Source organism: Thermobia domestica, chromosome 12 (genome assembly GCF_964235325.1).
Source record: "Thermobia domestica chromosome 12, izTheDome1.hap1.1, whole genome shotgun sequence".
Classification (NCBI taxonomy): Eukaryota; Metazoa; Arthropoda; class Insecta; order Zygentoma; family Lepismatidae; genus Thermobia; species Thermobia domestica.
The window spans coordinates 107975570-107990717 of NC_137465.1; positions in this window are offsets into that span (position 1 = coordinate 107975570).

The window sequence follows — 15148 nt, forward strand, 5'->3', positions numbered from 1 at the left end:
ACGATATTTTGAGTATCATTTTCGAATTCAGGAGGTCGAAATACATAAAGGACTCCCAGAGTTTCGAAAAAAAGTTTTTGTGACTTTGCATTGTGTAATTATTCACTCAGTTTTGTCGTCTTTATTGTGGATTCAAACAATGATTAATTCTTTTCATTGTTGTGTCAGTTCTTCCTTGTTCCAGATAAGGAGAATGAGTTTGTGTATCTTGTTCCACAATTTCTTTCCTCCAGCGAAATTTAACTCAGCTGGAATTTCATTCACCCGGATATTTATTTCGATATCTACTTCTGTTCGTCTGTTCTGGAATATTCAGTTCTGCTGTGTTTCCTTTCCTCCATGAACATTAGTTTTTGGTTGCATGTTAAACAAATCATCAACGAAATCTTTCCGTTTATTCAAGATGCTGTCTGTATCAGTGAGAATTGTTCCGTCGGTTTTCTTTAATGTATAAGCGCGGGGTTAATAACACTTTTTAAATTCGTTGATGCCTTTATACATGTCTCGAATGTTTTTGTTTTTACTATTATCTTCAAGTTCATTAATTTTAGTTGAAAAATCGCATTTCTTTTTTCTAAACGTTTTGAAAGTTTTCCATGTGATGTCAACGAAATTTTGTGTAGTTTATAGTTCGGATTAAGCCAACACAGTTTTTCCTGGAGTCTAACGCCTTTATTATTACTTTCCTTATGCAGACTTTCATTCCCTATAATCGGTTTGAAAATATCCTCTCGTCCAACCTTCACGTTGAAGTTTCATGTCCTTTCAGCAACCAAAAATTCCTCCTACTTCTTAGAACAATTGCCCACATAACCTAATCGTATCTTGTTAGAAACAAATTTGACAACTCCATAGATAAACTTATATCAAATTTATCCACCGTAAATGTAAAGTACGTATAACATATTGTTATTTTGACAACTAAACGGATATAGTTTGTTTTTATTATATTATTATGTAACATTGATTCCACAGTGCAATTTGTGGCAATATTACTTATTTACAATAAACTATCCGGTAACTGAAAATACATCATTAAAACAACGAATCAATATTGTTTCGTAAGATACTGTAAACAAAAAGTTTTTAAAAAACCGTTTTTAGAAAAAAAAAAGTGTTACGTTCTTGCGTAATTCCTCATTTTCTATAAGGCAGCCTTGTTATTTTATAAACTTGAAGAAATATGAAAGAAATACTCATTCTTTTTTTCACTTTTATTTTTCAGAATTCAAAGAAAAGAGGGCAATATTAACCTTTTATTGAAGTTATTTATATTCATTTTCCTGTCTTGAAATCAATTTGCTTCGAAACATCTAACAAAAGAAACTCGTCAAGACCTTTTGTCTATGTGCGTAATGAGATTAGAACCAAGTGCATTGTTTCGGAGTTTCCCGTGTCTGTGTGCATGTGTCTGTTACATAACAAAGTTTGACGTCATTCGCATAGCTCGAGGATTGAAGGACGGGAACTCAGACAAAACAAAACAAAAAAGTACAGAAAAAGAATAATAGAATGATAAGGAAGAAGGGAAGCTCTTATTATCTTTCTATTCTCCAATTACTTCCAACTAAGGCAACCATATACAATAAATATGTTTCAGGAATCGAATGTTTCTTAGAAATTGGAATCTAACTTAGTTTAATAAAAAAGAACTCTGAATAACCTTAGAATAATAACATATACAGTTTTTTTACTGTTCTGTTGATATTCATTAAAACTTCAGTAAAAGTAATATGGGGAAAGGGATAGAAGTGTTCCGAAAATAAGATTATCTGAATAAATCAGAAATAGCCACTTGAGAATCCTCCATGAGCATTGCCAGAACGAACTTAAAAAGAATTATTTTTTGTTATTAACTTCTACAGGCTTTATACCAATTGTTCTATGTACTTTATTACAACCCATTTCTATACTATTTTATTACTATAATTTCCTTGAATACTAAATGTTTTGCACATGTTTTGGTTAAGAGTTCTGTTAAAACGTTCTGCGATATGTTGTTTTAGGGAGGCACATGCTCAAAAGTGAAAAATTCGCAAAATATCATCTCTCTATGACTTACTGTTCCCGAGATATGGCTTCTTAAATCTTTCAAAATCTGAATTTTTAGGCCAATATCTCGGGAACGGTAAGAGTAACGCGAAAAATTGTATCAGTTTCTCAGATAGTTTTTGATGCTGTATCGAATGTAGGGGTCAAAATTGAAAAATTCGCGAATAACATACAAGCGCGCACACACACAGACATAGAGAATTCAGTAACGAACGTTTTAAGTTCGTTGAAAATTAGTCACATGGAACGAAAAGAGCAATGGGAAACTGTAAGCAAAAGCGAAAATAAAATATAAAAATCTGTTAACTTTATGTTTATCAGCCTAATGAAGATAGACAATTATGGAAAGAGAATAATTATGAAAAATGGTGGAATGAGGATTTGCGAAAAGGGGCAGACGCTAAAGAAAGTACTCACGGGACAAGAGTTTAGGTTATCTCGCCTCGTAAAAATATCATGCAAGTGATGCTTCGTCTCGATTGTGGATCTGAATCTATTGAAAAAAAATCAGTCACGGTCGTATCTCGTCTCATTTTGTAGTCAATCCTACTCATAGACACAATGCTGTCAGTCACAAACTCATATTACCTTAAATCAAACCTGGGATCCCTCGCACTAGGAAGGAGAGTTCTATGACTGAGCCACCGTGCTTCCTGGAGAGAGGAAGAATTGAACAATATTCGCAATAGATGAAAGGCAAAATATTGTAGAAACTACTAGTTGACGAGTTGCTTAGTGGTCTCCGGAAATCCATAGGGTTATTCAAATATTCATGCTCGTCGCCAAACCTTGGCTCCCTTTCTTCGTCCCACTGCCAAAAACTTAACAACAGTTTCGTATTCCGCATGCTCATGCTCGATACCTAATTAAGTGTTCTAAGCACAACTTGGAAGGAATATGCGTCATCCCTCAATAGTCAAATTCCTGTAATTACAGTGTGAAGTCGGGTTCACCCAATGTACCATTACTTGTTCCTTATTGGAAGCTAACCATACGTAAGTAACTAATATTTTGAGGCAGGGCTTTGTTTCTATATGTTTTGAGGCAGGACTGTTCCGCGTACTTTGTTATTTTTCTTATTTGTTCTGAGCGACACCCATTAATTTTTCGCAGCTCTAATAACAGTGATCTAAAAAAAGAAAAAAAGAAAAGAAAGAAGGTTGTTCTTTTACAAGAACCAAAGTTACCAAGTCTCAGTGTCTTTTTCATTCTGAATTTAAAAAATGGATCAGAATTATTCCATCAGGCAAGGTTTTGTTGTGACAGTAATTTTTTTTCTTTTTACCGTTATACGTGAAATAGACCTATTTTTAAAAAATATGCATTGTTCAGAGCGGCATAGCTCAGTTGTTTATTAACGTAGACTAATAATTTATTTGTGGAATGAGAAAGTTTGGTATGAAGTTTGTCGTCATCGGTCCCATAGGGTGGAGAGGGTCATTGAATTTTGGTAACATATTGTGGAAATAGTATATTCTCGATTGCATATTTCCCCCCTAACCTTACCAAACCTTACAAAGTGCGACAAAATTATAAAGTTTGACAGCTTATAGGACACACATGTCATAGGTTATCGATTTGCCGAAAGTGTCCTTGTTGTTTAGTAAAGAAAATGGAAATTGATAGCAAAGATTTTTTTGCAGACTTGACAACACTCTAAATATAGATGAAGCGAATGAAATAGTGAGAGTCTGTAGAAGTGAATTCTTAAAGACATATTGCATTCCATAGTTCAGTACGAGTTTACAAGATCATTCACTAATATACGATAGTTGTCTGCTTTGTTTTCAACAAAACCACGACAGATACCTACAAAGGTTTTCCATGCTTTGTCTTCCACAGGATTCAACACTCCTGCAAAATTGTCATTATCCAACAATGATGTGATTTGTGGCCAATAAACATTTCTTCTTTCAGTTTTGCTTCGCTAATAGTGAGAAATTTAGATTTGAAATACATGACTACAGAAGAATTTTTATGGAATCCTTTTCCAAAATTCTTAATAAGGTCCAATTTGATATTCAGTGGCGGTAAGTACACTTGTTCAGGATTCACCAATGGAGTGTGAGACACATTTTTGCTTCCAGGAGAAACAGTTTGACATTTACACCTTTGTTTGCCTTCCTATATCTGCAGCCCCTGTCACATAAGAAACAGCAGAATTTGTTGTATCCAAGTTGCAAGCCAAGCAGTAAAACTAGACTTTTAAATCATCATTGACAGCATACAGCTTAGGGGCTATATATTTGAATTCCTCTTTTCCGTCTTACACAGTGTATTATAGAATAAATTAATTTATTAGAATAGAAACTTCTTATGTGAGTGTTTCTGTTTTATAAAATGTTTTGTAGAGAACTTTTATCTTTCCGAGTGATCCTGCCACATCCAACAATAATTCCTTGAATATAAATGTAGACATGTAAAAGCTGAACAAATGCTTTCATTTTGTAATTTTCTAGAAACAACAAAATGATATTTTTTAAAAATAAATATTAACCCTGTTGGGAGGGCTAAAATAGAACAATTTACTAATTTCCCGTACCTATGTAGAATTGTTAGTAATGATATGAAGTGTGAACAAGAAACAAAAGTAGGATAGACATGACGGGGGAAGTAAAAAGCGTTTAAAATTAGTAAGAATATATATATTCTTTCTATTCATCAAGTGTTCCTCGTTTATGGGCAGGAAACGTACACTATGCAAAACTGAAGAAAAAGTTTTTCTAAATGGGAATGTAGAAAAAGCCAGTTTGAACGGAAAACCTACGAGAAAGTGTTAGAAAGGTATCACAAACAAGAATAATATTGGAGGTAATTAAAATAGAGAAATAGAAACTAGTTAGAATAGTGTTTGAGCAAAAATTGTATTTGGAGGGATGCGATAGAAGAGATGTTGTACTGAAAAAGATGAAGAGAGAGGAAAAGGAACATTAATGGTGGACGGTAAAAGAAAGGATAAGGCTTTTTCGTTCGTCTAGTACCTTCTTTGGTACGAAAGGTCCCGGGTTCGATTCTCTGTAGACAGCTTTGAAATTTGAGCGCATCAGCGTAGTTCAGATTCCATCTTAAACTGCAGGTCCATGTCTTATGTAGCTTCGCTACTGAAAAGGCATGTGAAACAACAACAACAGAGGTGGCTCTTGAGGAAAACTGCTTCAATAAAATCTTAAATGTTATCCCTACAAACTAAGGGAAAGAAGTTTCATATAGGTTCAGAAAGCTGTATAAAACAATTAGTATATTAGATATACTTTTTTCCCTTAGCTTGCAGAGCTAAAATTTAAATTTTTATTGAATGGATTTCCCTAAAGAACCGCCACTACAAAACAAACAAAGTAACTCTTATTTAAGATCAAGAGTTTAGCTGATGGCTGAAGTGCATGTAAGATTCTAAGTATGCGACAAGTTCTTGTTTGATGATGATATTGATTTTGATGATGATATTTGAATGTTCAAGCCTCTAGAATTTTTTCATGTGGACTATGATGGAAAAGAGATGTTTACAGAGTTTGAGAAAGGATCAGAAAGGAAAGATAGGAGAGAAAAAACAAAGACAGAAACAAGAAAGATTAAATCGACGAGATTACTTTTTCTCTTTCTTGCTTTATAAAATGAAAAGTATATATACACCTCCCAATATTACGTTAGCACCTCAACGATTTCTTTCTTGGTCTCTTTGCATCTCAAATATCAACGGGAAGTTTTGTTACTCAAAATATCACATATCATCTCTGTAAGATTTATCAATACTGATTAACATTTTACACAGAATTATCTCCAAAGTTTCGCTAGTAAAGGATAAATTGTATGTTAAGTCACTAAAGATACACACAATGTTTATAATTCTTAAATGAAGGACTAATCAGAAGTTAATCTGGGCCTTTTTAAAATTTCATTCAGACCATAATGTAAATTGAAACGTTTTAAAACAGTTATTTTGAAATGAGGGTTCGCGAATCGCTATAGAAAAGTCATTAGTCATATCGCTTAGTGTTAACTTCGGGTTGTTGTTAAAATCTGTATGTACTCATGGACACTATGGTTAAAACATTTTGAATATATAACATAATTAAAAGGTTTTCGAAAAATTATTGCATTGTAAAATATAATACGAGGAGTAGTCAAAAAGTTTTTGGAATTGTTGTAGCTATTTATTAGCACAATATACTCACACATTTACTTAACCGCCTTCAAAGCTGGCATCTTCGAAACACACACACGCACGTTGTTCGAACGCTTCTGTGATTAGTAAAAAGGCCTCTTTTGGTACCTTCCGAAGTTCAGACATCGCATTGGTTTCGATCTCTTCTGCGTTAGCGACACGGAAAGGTTCGTTTTTAACTTTGGGTAGTTTGCCAAATTCGATGGTGTCAAGCTGTTTTAAGGCTATCAAAGTCTTTGAAGCAGTTTTTCCTCAATTTACACGTGAAATTGATGTTTACACGTTGCTCGATCTTTGAAATTGCACCAACTTATCACTACGCACTCCTTCGTTCAGCTCCATTATTCGTACACTGCCAATTATGACGCGTTATTCATAATTAGGGAACCTAAGGACTGTACTGTATAAGATTCATTGTGATTGCAACACAAATGCCAAAACTAGAACATTTTGGGAACGTTTTGACTGTCCCTCGTATCATTTTAAAGATCCGATAAAAGTTTTTAAAAATTATTTTTTTTAAATCTATGAGAACTTGTTTTCAGGTTGCATGAGTTGTCTATTTATTACAAACGTTCGATGACAAAGGGAGAAACTGAAGTGTATTTCAACGAGAAAGATTCATATAACAAACATGGAGTGACAATGGTGAGGACATCTTTTATATTCTACATGCAAATATCTTGGAAACACTAATTGTTTGGAGATTATCGTCCTTTTTCCAGCACCGAAGCTATATGAGACGCAAACCTACAGTTGGTGAAATCTGAATCACCATAACGCGTTCAAATTTGAATGCTACCCCACAGGGATCCAAACCCAGTATCCTATGTACCAAAGACGAGCGCGCGTTAGCGACAAGGCCAAAAGGAACAACATACCTTGTAAGTAGTTTGGGCTGGAGTATAACAGCAAATTCATCCGGTTGTTTTTTTTTTAAAACTTAATTTTCGCACTAATTTTCCCTAGTCTCCTGACTGGTTCTCTCGTATCCTTTCAGTTTAATTAGTTGATGTGAAGTGTAACGTCCTTTCTGGCACTAAGACCTTATGAACTTTGCACATACGAATTCAAAATTACATCATTTGTCATCGGGAATCGAACCCGGATCTCCCACGCAAAAAGTGTGTTTACTGATGTATATAACTACGAAATAGCTTTGTCTATACCAGCGATGGTCAACCTTTCTAGGTGTGAGGGCTATTTTCGTTAAAGAAAGCATTGACGGTACTTAACTGTTCAATATCCCGCTAGAGGGAATCATGAAACAATGACAAATAACGTTACAGATGATTTGGCACAAATAACTTATGGCTACCTCTCAACTTGCCAGTCGATTAGTAGACCGCGGTCAACATGTTGGCCAACACTGCCCGACACTTTCATTAATTGATTGCTTATCAATTACGGTGCACGAACAGTAGCTCAGGAGCCCGCAGATTCTGTGAATCCTCGACCGAAATAATCCTTTTGACACAGAAACGATATAAACAAACACTCGAACAATGCATATACACATTATAAGAAAGTGCAGGTGTTGGATGTGCTCTTCAAGCATCTAGGATGCGGGTAACATGCTCTTAAACAAGATGTGACATCGGAAATCGATTTAAGATTGCACCATCCAGATGATACACACAATAATAAAGGCCAGGAGACAGCTTGTAACATAAAAAAATATCACAGCAAGATTTAGACTAACATCAGAAATAAATTGATACAATCTACGTCATTTATTGAACTGTACAATTCTTGCTTATTAAAGATTAGTAGGTACATCTAAGCTTAAACAATTGAAAAATCTGGTTTACGTATACTGTATAATGTTTATATGTTCTCAGAGAACATTTGAATTTAATTATGACTAAAATAGATAGTTATAAACCATACCTATATTTAGAAATCATGTAAAACCGCCCTTAGGTAAATTATTCATTAATACTTGTTGTGGAACGACTGTCTATTACAGCGATAGTTTAAATAAATTGTTATTAATGTGGTGTACATTTGATATACGTATAGTAGCTTATATTCGATATAAAAATGTCCTCTTGGGAGCCATGGTGACTCAGTGGTGAAGCGCTTACCTCTGATGCTAGGGATCTCTAGTTCGTTCCTTTCATGTGAGTTTGTGGTGCACAACTTCATGTTAGTGTTCTTCCGTTTTCTTCCACATTCAACCATTTTTTTTAATAACTCACTTTCATGAACCATTCGTCTCTTTTAGGTTAAAGAGTATAAGCATGAGACCTTAAAATGTAAAGTTTCTCATAATTATACAATGAACTGGTATTCATAAACGGTTAAGCTTTTTTTTCTTATATTTTATCTTTTATTATCATTCAACTGCAAAACATGATTTACACACATATAAGAAAACTATGTAAGTCTACACTTATTCTTTAAGTACATGATTTTCTTCAAATATTTATATATTTAAGTTCTTATTTAGTATATTACCTGCGGTGGCTCAATGGGAGAGCGTTCACCTATGGTGCATAGGGTCCCGGGTTCAAACCCTGCTCCGGCGAACTTTGTGGTGGACAAACACCGTGTGCATGTGTTTCCTCGGGGTTTTCCCGTTTCCTCCCACTTTCTTCATTCCACCATTTCATTCATTTCCCATCATCACCGCCTTCTTTAGCCTGGCCGGAATATCCGTGGAGCGTAAAACTCAAGGATTTCATTTCATTTATATTACCTACCACTGTTTCTTAAAGTACTTAGTAATATAAAATAGCAAACAACATGAGCATTTTTAAAAATAAACAATTTATATTGCTCTGTTTAATGAACTACACAGCTACACACACACACACACACACACACACACAAAGTTCTATGCAGCTAACCTCAGGGTATGGATTCAATGTATTTCTTTACACTGAATCCAAATTCCGAAATCCCAGGACGATTGACCATGTCAATTTTGTTTTATGGGCGAAACACATGTATATCCTCCCTATCTAAAATCGTTCAAGTTTCTCGCCCATAAAAAAATGAAAAAAATTAACAGGATCGCCCTGGAGTTTCGAAATTTGACATTCGGCGTAACTAAATACATCGAATCCATACTTTAGGTTCTATTGCACAGAACATTTTTATGGCTGTGTTATATGTATCCTTCCCATCCAAAATCGCTCAAGTTTTTAGCCCATAAAAACAAATTAACATGGTCAATCGGTCAATCGTCCTGGGATTTTAAAATTTTCATTCTGTGTAACAAATACATCGAATCCACAGCCTTGGGTCCGCTGGACAGAACTTTTTACTTTTGTTCAGCTGTGTTATTAATGTTTTCAAGTCCTTTCCAATCATGAGTACCTGGCAATTGTGACGTCGTGAACTAAGCACCAGTGACGACACAAGAGGGGGTAAAGGGCGATTGTTCCCTGGTAGCTACTCCTGTTCACCTTCTTCATAGGCATATTGTATTGTAGTGTAGGTCAAGTAATTTAAAACCATCATTTTCGGTATACGAGAAAAAAAAAGAAAAAGAAAAGAAAAACAGCTCTTCCCAAAAGCTGTTTCTGCCCCTTCGTCTTTCCGTTAAGAAATGAAAGCTTGTGTTGTCGCTGTTGTGCAACCATTTTTCTAGACTTCAGTTACTAGTTCATTTAAGATCATTTTGTAAATACTACCTTTAAATAGTAATAGCATTTTATGATTAAACAAAAATGTAGTAAGATAGGTATTAAAAAATAGTTCTGAATAGTAAACATTCAATGATATTGAAAAACTAAAATTAAGCCATGTATAGCGTTGAAATATTCTAGAATCGTACCAGAAGGGTGTTTATAGAAATTATCTTCTTTTATAGAAAGAAGAGTAAAATCCTTTATAGGTATATCAAATAAATAAATTATTTATAACGTTATCAGCCCAATGTTCTTCACTACTTTATTACTTATACTGCACTTGAAACAGAATACATTTATACAGGAGCAGTTATACAGCACTACAGTCCGAGAAATTATTGGAGACTTTGGAAAGAATAGATGAATTATTAAATACATTCAATTTAATGCATTTTGGCAGTCCGGCACAAAGAATCATTAACTGCGATTGCATATATTATTTCTTTTAAAGCTGTCAATGATAAATTATGTTCCGATAGTACGAGTCATTTCTGAAACTCTAAAACCATTTTTCTATTTCTACGAATGTGGTAGTTTTAAAGTACAGAAGAACCTATTAACCAGATTCTGTTGGTTCATGTTTACAGCACTTGCCTAATTGTATAATATTTAACATGTTTAAGTTCTATATTTGCAAACAACTCTCTCATATTTCTCGTGCTATCATTCCTTCCATGTGTCAGGATGGAGCTTGAAATTTGACTTTAGTTACCTCCTGTATTTTTTAAATATTTTTTGTAACCGACAGAAATCTTTACTGAAATAAGATATGAGAATAATATCCCAGTGAAGTGTCTATTTTGGAGGAAATCCAAACAATAAGCAATATTCGATATTTAAATAATGAGATAGACAATATAGAGTGTAACAGATAAACTAAGTGAAATAAAGTTTGCTCAAATCGAAGTTAAGATTCCCCAGTTCTTTAGCTTGTACATTTAAAAAAATGGTTTACCCAAACTGCTTATTTACTCTATTTGTCTGTATGTCCTTCCATCTGGGAGACACAAAACCTCCAGGATTATTTGATTGGCCACAATCAACTTTGGTCAGGATGTAAGGGCTCGAAAAGTTAGGATCGACTGCGTTGATAGAGGTTATCCATCCAGTTAATCCAAATGTATTGACAATCAAAAATCGATTCTCCATGTATTCCTGTGGGGTTCATTATGGATATCATCTTTCTCCTTGAGAGATTACCCGCAGTGATGTAGAGGTTAGCGGGTTAGTACGAGAGTCGTTCAATAAATCCTTAAAAAAAGAAAAAGGAAACGAATTATTATGGGTAGATTTTCTTTTTATTTCCCAATATATTCTCCTTTTAGTTCGACATATTTTTCCCAGCCTTTCTCCAACTTTTTTTTTTTAAGTCGTCCAAAAAGTAGGATTTGAGAAGGTCCTCTAAATAGACACTTGTTTAGGCGATGACCTCCTCGTACGACGTCAATCGTTTTCCGTCGAGCCATTTTTTCAAGTTTGGAAATAAAACAGTCACTGATGGCCAAATTTGATAAATAAGATAGATGTATTACTTCTAATTTTAATCCCACCTTTTTCGCCATCGAAACTTGTCTTGATAGAAGAGACTTTTTTCTTTGAAAAATGAGGTTTTTTCTTGATTTCTTCTATCAACCGGTGCAATAACAATGCATAATACTCTCCAATTTTTGTTTATCCTTTTTCCAAGTAACCGATGTGAATGATTCCGCATGCAAAAAAAAATTGTAGCCATCACTTTTTTTTCTGCCGATTTCACCGTCTTTGCCTTCTTCGAAGTTGGATCACCTTTAGAAACTCACTGTTTCGACTATTTGTTTCTGGAGTGTAGTAGTGTATCCATATCTTGTCCACTGTTACGTATCAACGTTGAAACTCGTTAGGATTGCAACGAAAAAGCTCCAAAACAGCATCCGAATGTATCACACGATTGCGTTTATTCTCAACTGAGACCAAACGCGGCATCCATTTTGCCAAGATTTTTTCAAACCCAATATTTCGTGCAATACTGTATTGAAAATATTGTACTTTGTGATATTTCTGTGACCTCAACTATTTCTTGTACTTTGATTTGTCGATCACTGGAAACCATATCGTGGATTTTGTCAATCATTTCGGGGGAAGTCACTTCCACTGGACGTCCCGAACGATGTTAATCATTTGTGGCTATACGACCACATTTAAACTCATTTACCCAATTGTAAAGAGTTGCAAATCCAGAAGCAGATGTGCCATGAACATCATTCAACTCGGCTTTGATCTCTGTCGATGTTAAATCTTTTAAATAGAAGTTTTTAATAACTGCACGAAACTCATTTCTTTTCATTTTTCTAAATAAAGACAAATTTGTTTCTTCAATCAGTCTATGACAATGAAACCACTTGACGGATATAGCTGAAACTTCAACAACAGTCTAGGGAGGAATGACGCTTGCTAAAAGCAAACTTCTTTCGATGCTACGAGTGTCATCTTTCGTACTTTCTAAGGACTTATTGAACAATCCTTGTATAATGCTCCAAATACAAAATACTATCTGTCCGTGGAATAAGACTTTAAAATAAAACTAATTACTTTCTACTAAACAAATCGAAAGTCTTAAATATTTTCTATTTGAAATGTTTTATCATAAAGTCCTACTTTATTTTAAAATACAATGCTATATTTAAGAATAGGCTTGAAAAAATTTGATTGTTAAAAAGTTTGATTCACCAAAAACCAAACCAAACTTATTGACGTGGTGTCCATGGTGACGCTGCTACTTGTTATCATATTTGTAACATTACTAATAGGCATTGTGCCTCTAACATCCGTTCTCCACCCATCAGCTGGTGAGTTACATCAAAAGTACACATTTATTAGAAATTATTGTGATTGCCTATCTAGGACAAAGACTCTACTCCCCACCTGACCAGTGATATCTTTCTCTTTACGCCATTTCCAATTCGTCATCTTTCCTGAAATCTATCTTAAAATGCCCTTCCATATCGTCTTTAATTCGATCTTGATGTCCTATTAAACAGTGTTGGGTAACATTTTTTTTTTGGGGGGGGGGAGACTCTAATGTTTGTGGGTTATAAAAAAGAGTCTGTCTGAAGGTCAAACACGCAATTACTCGCTTAAATTGCTTTTCGAACAATCTATTTCAGAAATGATCACATTGATTTTAGCTCGTTAAAGCCACGAATTGACGTATGGTTCTCACTTTCGTCAGATACTTTCTTTTGACAATCTACAATTTGAGCGTTCATTGTCAGTAAAAATTAGGTTTAGGATCCTTTACTAGTCTCTTTAATGCTTTTCTTTTCTATCAAAATGACACCAATTCATGCTGAGAAAATTGAACTAAACAAGATTTATTTTCACTGAAAGTACATAGCTTTAAGTCATATCCTTAGGTGCTAAGTAATTGAAGACCTCGGGGGAAAATAATGATATTCCATACTGACATGATTTTGAGATACAAGGCTTTGAATGTTTAGGTACGTATAGTGATACTATTGAGAAACCTGTAAGGAATTGGCCATATCTCTGTCATCTGTTGACCAAACTCGGTAATTCTTCGACGGGTAACAGATCCACCGGCTTAAAGTAGTATAGGCTGTTTCACTCATTTTTCATGATTTTGACGGTTATCATTGTTTTTCCCCGGGGTCTTCAATTATAAACTTTACTGTACTTGATTAACACCGTTTATTCGTAATTTTTCGGAAGTAAGTCAGTCTCTCATCATGTACAGTAGGGACCTATATCAACTATTTCATATATTATCTATGCCTTTATTATAAGTAGTACGTGGGGTGTGTCACTTTTAAGATATACCAGTATATAAGATGATTCGAATTCCTTGATAACTCGAATTTTCTCACATTCCGTTGAACTCCATAACACTCAATATTAAACCTCTGTAACCTCTGTAACTCGAATGTTCAAAAATTATACAACCTCGTTAGATCAAATTTTAAGGGTTTCATAATCACATTAAAAAACCCTGGTAACTCAAACTTTCGTGTCTTCGAACCTCTACGAGTCGAAGTTTGTCTCTGTAAGTCGAATTTCTCGTGATGTGACCTCGATAACTCGAAGCTATAGTTTTATGCTTTGGCGCAATTGTCATTGTTGCTGATGTGTACTGTAATTGTGTTTTACTCATGTCTAGTAGTTTTATTCACTCGTCATTTTATTTACTTTAAGTTTCACAACTTCGAGATACGGAGTTTATATACTCGCTTTTTATGAGGAACGTGGAACCTCGTTATCTCGAATTTTTGTTGTGACTAGCTTGATAAATTGAACATTGATTACTCGAAAAATTTGACAACTCGAATTTTTGTGTATTTCCTTCAGCTTCGAGCTATCGAAGTTCCATTGTATATACAAACTGCCACTTAACAGCCTATTTTTCTAGTATACCCTATATAAATAAATAAACATTATGTTCTAATTATAATAATAGTTACCAATTATTATTGGCAATAAACGTCATACCTTTTAGCGCGATAAAAATAAATTTTCTTGATTTTCTCAAAAAGTACGCAAGAAAAATTTACTCAAATGCATCTCAGTTTGTCCAATTCGAAATATTATATCGATTGCTGTATGACTCGACTAGGAAAATATTTAACCGAAATTAGTGTTAAAAATATTTCTGGGCTTTTATCTCATTAACCATACCGGTTTTTTGTCGTCTTTCTAAAGTTATAATGATAAGCTTGATGAGCGTATATAAGATCCGTTTCATTTTAATAGGTTACAGCGCCGACCTAACAGCCAAATGGTTGCCGCCCCTCATACCCAGGGGTTTGAGGATATGTCATATCCAAGCATGCAGCCAGAAACTTTTGTTGGGAAGAGTCCAAGCCTTGAGAGTGGGGGGGGACAATACGGGGGAATACGTTTATGTAGTATTAACTCGTATTATTCTGCCCCCGAAAAGACGATAAGTAATTGTTAAATATTCCCACCTATATTTTCAGAAAAAAATATAGAACTAGATTGTTTATATAAGATAACGAGTACAGATGAAGTATAAGATCAAATTTTCACGCTACATCAATCATTTCTCTATCAAACAAGTATAGTTTTATTGAGAAAGTGCACAAATGTATGATGAGTTAGGAAGTTTTGGGGGGTCCGGAGCCGGTGGTCTCATCGTCTCTGTGCCCCTGATTATATCTCAAGCCAACGTAGGGAACTAGGGGGTTTTCCCCGAATTTTTTAAACGTCAATACTTGAAATTAGCATTTCAGAGCTATTTTGACCAAAAAATACATTTTTTATAGACTAATATTTTTCCCGATAG